This window comes from Muntiacus reevesi, chromosome X (genome assembly GCF_963930625.1).
Source record: "Muntiacus reevesi chromosome X, mMunRee1.1, whole genome shotgun sequence".
Lineage (NCBI taxonomy): Eukaryota > Metazoa > Chordata > Mammalia > Artiodactyla > Cervidae > Muntiacus > Muntiacus reevesi.
In genome coordinates this window covers 6,791,073-6,796,440 of record NC_089271.1, presented here as the reverse complement: position 1 = coordinate 6,796,440, position 5,368 = coordinate 6,791,073, and positions in this window count along the sequence as shown.

The window sequence follows — 5,368 nt, the reverse complement described above, 5'->3', positions numbered from 1 at the left end:
TTATGATCTGACACCACTGATTAGGCCAAGCCCCCCCAGGCTAGTCTGAATTTTGATTGAAAGCACACATTAAGTCAGTTTCACCCAGGGGAGCCTGCCTTTTGATTAAGACCACTGATTAGGCCCCACCTACCCAGGATAGCCTACCTCTTGATTGACACCATGGATTAGGCCAGGCCCACCCAAGCTTCTTTGCCTTTTGATTGACACCATGGATTAGGCCAGGCCTACCCAGGCTAGCTGGCCTTTTGATGCTACCACTGATTAGGCCAGGCCCATATAGGCTAGCCTGTTTTATGATTGACACTGCGGATTTGCTAGGCCCATCTAGACTAGCCTGTCATTTGATGGAGACCACGATGAGACCAGACCCACTAAGGCTAGCCTGCCTTTAAATCGACAAGACTGATTAAGCCAGGCCCACTCAACATAGCCTGCCTTTTGATCGACACCAATGATTAGGCCAGGCCCACCCAGAGGAGATTGCCTTTTGATTGACACCATGGATTAGTACAGGCCCACTCTAGCTAGCTCTCCTTTTCATTGACACCACTGATTATGCCAGGCCCAACCAGGCTTCCCTAGCTTTTGATGACACCACTGATTAGACCAGGGCACACAGGCTTGCCTGCCTTTTGATTGACAACATCATTTAGGCCAGGCCTACCCAGGCTAGCCCACCATTTGATTGAGACCAGGGATTTGGACAGGCCCACACCGGAGAGCTTGCCTTTTGATTGACAACACGCATTAGACCAGGCCAACCTAGGATAGCTGGCCATTTCACTGAGATCATGGATTAGCCCAGGGACACCCAGGCAAGACTGCCTTTTGATGACACCACTGATTAGGCAGCACCCACCCAGTATATCCTACCACTTGATTGACACCATGGATTAGCCAGGCCCACTCAGGCTAGCCTTCCTTGTGATTGAGACCACTGATTAGGCCAGGCCCACCCAGGGTATTGTGCTCTTTGTTCAATACCAATGATTAGGCCAGGCCCACCAGTGGCTAGACTGCTTTTGATTGACACAACTGTTTAGGCCAAGCTCACCCAGGCTGGTCTGCCTTTTGATCGACACCACACATCAGGCCAGGCTCACCCAGGGTAGCCTGCATTTCAATTGACAACACAGATAATGCCAGGCCCACCCAGGCTTGTTTACCTTTTGATCGACATCATGGATTAGGCCATGCACAACCAAGCTAACCAGCCTCTTGATTGACACCATAGATTAGGTTACACCCACCCAGGATAGCCTACCTCTTGTCTGACACCATGATAGGGGCCAGGCCAACCCAGGCTACACTAATGTTTGATTGACACCACTGATTAGGCCCGGCCCACCCAGGCTAGCCTGACTTTTGATCTCCAATACCTATTAGGCCTCTCCCACCCAGGAGACCCTACCTCTTGATTGATATCATGGATTAGGCTAGGCCCACCCAGGATACTCTAGCTTTTGATTGACACCACTGATTAGGCCAGGGCAACCCAGGCAAGAGTGCTTTTGATTGACACCATGGATTAAGCCAGGTCCAGGCAAGCTAGGCTGCCTCTTGATTGACAACATGGATTAGGCTACACCCACACAGGTCAGTCTACATTTAGATGACACCACCTATTAAGCAGCTTCCACCCAGAATATTCTACCTCTTGACTGACACCATGTATTGGGCCAGGCCCACCCAGGCTACACTAGCTATTGATGACACTATTGATTAGACCATGCCCACCCAGGCAAGCCTCCTTTTTGATTGACACCATGGATGAGACCATGCCCACCCAGGCTTGTCTGCTTTCTGATGACACCATGTATTAGGCCAGGCCCAGTCAAGTTAGCCTACTTTTTGATTGACACCATGGATGAGGCCAGGCCAACCCAGGTTAGCCTGCCTTTTGATCAACACCACTGCTTAGGCCAGGCCCACCTAAGATACCTACCATTGATGGAGACCACGATTAGACCAAGCGCACTCAAGCTAGCCTGGTTTTTGATTGATACCACGGATTAGGCCAGGCCCACCAAGGCTAGACTGCTTTTTGAGCGATACTATGAATTAGGCTAGGCCCTCAATGGCTAGCCTCCCTTTTGATTGACACCACACATTAGGTCAGGCCCACTCAGGCAACCTGCCTGTTGTTCAACATCACTGATTAGGCCAGGCCCACCCAGGCTACCCTGCCTTTTGATTGACACCATGGATAAGGCCAGGCCCATCCAGGCTGGCCTGACTTTTGATCAACATCGCGGATTAGGCCAGGTCCACGCAGGCTGGTCTGCCTTTTGATCGACACCACGCATTAGGCCAGTACCATCCAGGATATCTGTGTTTCAGTGACACTGTGGATAAGGACAGGCCCACCCAGGCTATACTGACCTCTGATCGACACCACGGATTAGACCAGGCCCACCAACACTAGCCTTCTGCATGACTGAAACCACAGAGGTGGCCAGGACCACTCAGGATAGCCTGCCTTTTGATCCACTCAACTGATTAAGTCAGGCCCACCTATGCTAAAAAGCCGTTTCATGAATACCAAGTCTTAGGCCAGGCTTTTCAGGTTAGCCTGTCTTTTGATTGACACCACTGATTATGCCGGGCACGCAAAAGTTTTCCTTCTGTTTGATGGAGACCATGGATTAGGCAAGGTCCACCCAGAGTAATCTGCCTTTCGATCGACACCACGGATTTGGTCAGACCCAGCATTGCTTCCCAAACATTTCATGGAGACCAAGGATTAGGGTAGGCACACTCAGGCAAGCCTGTCTTTTGATTGACCCCACAAATTAGGCTAAGCTCACCCAGGTGAGCCTACCTTTTGATGGACACCACTGATTAGGCCAGGCCCACCCAGGCCTGTCTACCTTTTGATTAACACCATGGATTAGGCCAGGCCCACCCAGGCTACCATCCTTTTGATAGACATCACTTATTATTTCAAGCCCGCCAGGCATATCCCTGACTGTAGATTGACACCATGATAGGGCCAGGCCGACCCAGGCTACACTAGTGTTTCATGACACCACTGATTAGGCCTGGCCCACCCAGGCTTGCCTGCCTTTTGATTGACACCATGGATTAAACCAGGCCCACTCAAGCTAGCTTGCGTTCTGATTGACACCACTGATTAGGCCACGCCCACCCCGGAGAGGCTACCTCTTGATTGACTGCATCGATTAGTCCAGGTCCACCCAAGATACCCTAGGTTTTGATGGACATCACTGATTAGGCCAGGGAAACCCAGGCAAGAGTGCCTATGATCAACAGCATGGATTAGGCCAGGCCCAGTGAGTTAGCTTGCTTTTTGTTTGACACCATGGATGAGGCCAAGCCAACCCAGCTTAGCCTGACTTTTCATCAACACCACTGCTTAGGCCAGGCCCACCCAGGTTAGCCTGCCTTTTGATAGACACCATGGATTAGTCTACACCCATCCAGGGTAGCCTGCCATTTGATGAAGACCATGGATTTGACCAGGCCCACCCAGGATAGCCTGCCCATTGATTGAACCCACTGATTAGGCCAGGCCCACCCAGGATAGTCTGCCCTTTGACTGACACTGTGTGCTTGTTTAAGTCACCACAGTTGTGTTCATCTCTGTGCAACCCCAGGGACGGTAGCCCTGCAGCACTTCTGTCCATGGGGATTCTCCAGGCAAGAAAATGAGTTGGTTGCCATGCCCTCCTCCAGGGGAATCTTATCGACCCAGGGATCGAACCCACATTCCCTGCGTCTTCCTGCATTAGCAGGCAGACTCTTTACTGTTGAGTCACTGAGAATTCCCAGAAGGAGAGGGACACATGGGTTAAGGATGCCCACTCACGAGCCCTCAGTCAGTCTCGGGTTGCAGGGCTTGGGTTCCCAACTGTGTCCTGCAGGCCCTGAACTTCCGCACTGCAGGCCTGGCTCCCAGTGTCTGCTGAATAGCTGGATCTGACATCTCCGTGGAAAAGAAATCTGTATTTTAACAAATCTCTGGTGCATGCCAAAGTTGGGGAACCACTGCTTTAAGTGGTTAAGCAAGTCTCACTCTGGGCTGCATACTGAAAATACTAGAGAAGCTTTTAAAAGTCCCAGGCTACGCCACACAACGATGAGTGCAATCGACTTCACTGGGGGCAGGATCCAGGCCACACGCATTTTCAAATCTACAATGTGCCACTAGCTCGGGATAACTTTTGGATTCTAAGCACAACGCTTCCTTTCCCCATCACCTCTCAGAGGGGACAAGGCAGGTGTTTCATGATAATGTGGCCTCGTGAGTCCTTTTCTCCCCTGGGGCAGGGGACCTTTCTCCATCTCCTCTCAGGAACTGTTCACACCCACCTTCCCCACCTTAGAATCCCTTCTGTCCACTCTGATTGGGTCACCCTCTAGCCCAGTCTTGCTTCCCGAGCAAAGCCTCTGCTACCTTGACTGCTGACCTAGGTCCTCCTGTTTAAGACCCTGGACCTCTCCTGTGGAGAAGTGTCTCTCTCTCTTTTTTAAATTTTATTTTAAAAACTACAAAAAAATAAAAAAAATTTTGTTGCACCATACAGCATGCAGGATCTTAGTTCCCAAATCAGGAAATGAACCCTTGTCCCCGGCTGTGGAAGTCTTACCCACTAGACCACCCAGAAATGCCCTGCGTATCATTCTAATTGAAAATATTAGAAAGTCTAATTCCTCAGCAACATTTCCTCTTACAGAATAAGTAAAGATTGAGGTCAGACTGCCACCAAGATAAATGAGAAAATCTTTTTTTTGTTGTTGTTTTGATCCAGTGTAAACATTGCAGAGAATCCAGCAAGGTGACAGGTACATCACTGGCAAAGGCCTGGATTATCCCTGCCCTTGTATTTCTTTGGTGACAGGAGTGAGGCTCAGGCATCATCGGACACATTTACCAATGCACATCCTTATGAGAGTGCCCCTTACTGGAATCTCCAGAGTGTGGTAAGGCTGGGTTCCAGACATTAAAGAATGTATGGGGTTTAGAAAAGCCAGTGTCGTCATTGATAAGCTTTGTGGGGTCACCCCAGTGCACTTCAAGGCACCGGGGTCCTATTCTTTCTCTTGGGTGTTGCCCTGGGTGTACTGCAAACCCTCACAAATCAAGCCTTTTGAGGGAGATCACAGTTTATGCCAGGCCCACCTAGCTAGCCTCCCATATGATGGAGAACTCAAATTAGGACAGGCACAAACAGGGTAGCCTGATTTTTGATCGACACTGCTGATTAGGCCAGGCCCACCCTGGATAGCCAACCTTTTGCTTGACACTGCAGATTTGTCCAGGTGCCACCAGGCTAGCTGGTCATTTCATGCAGAGCACGGATTATACCAGGCCCATGCAGCCTAGCCTGCCTTTGATCAACAC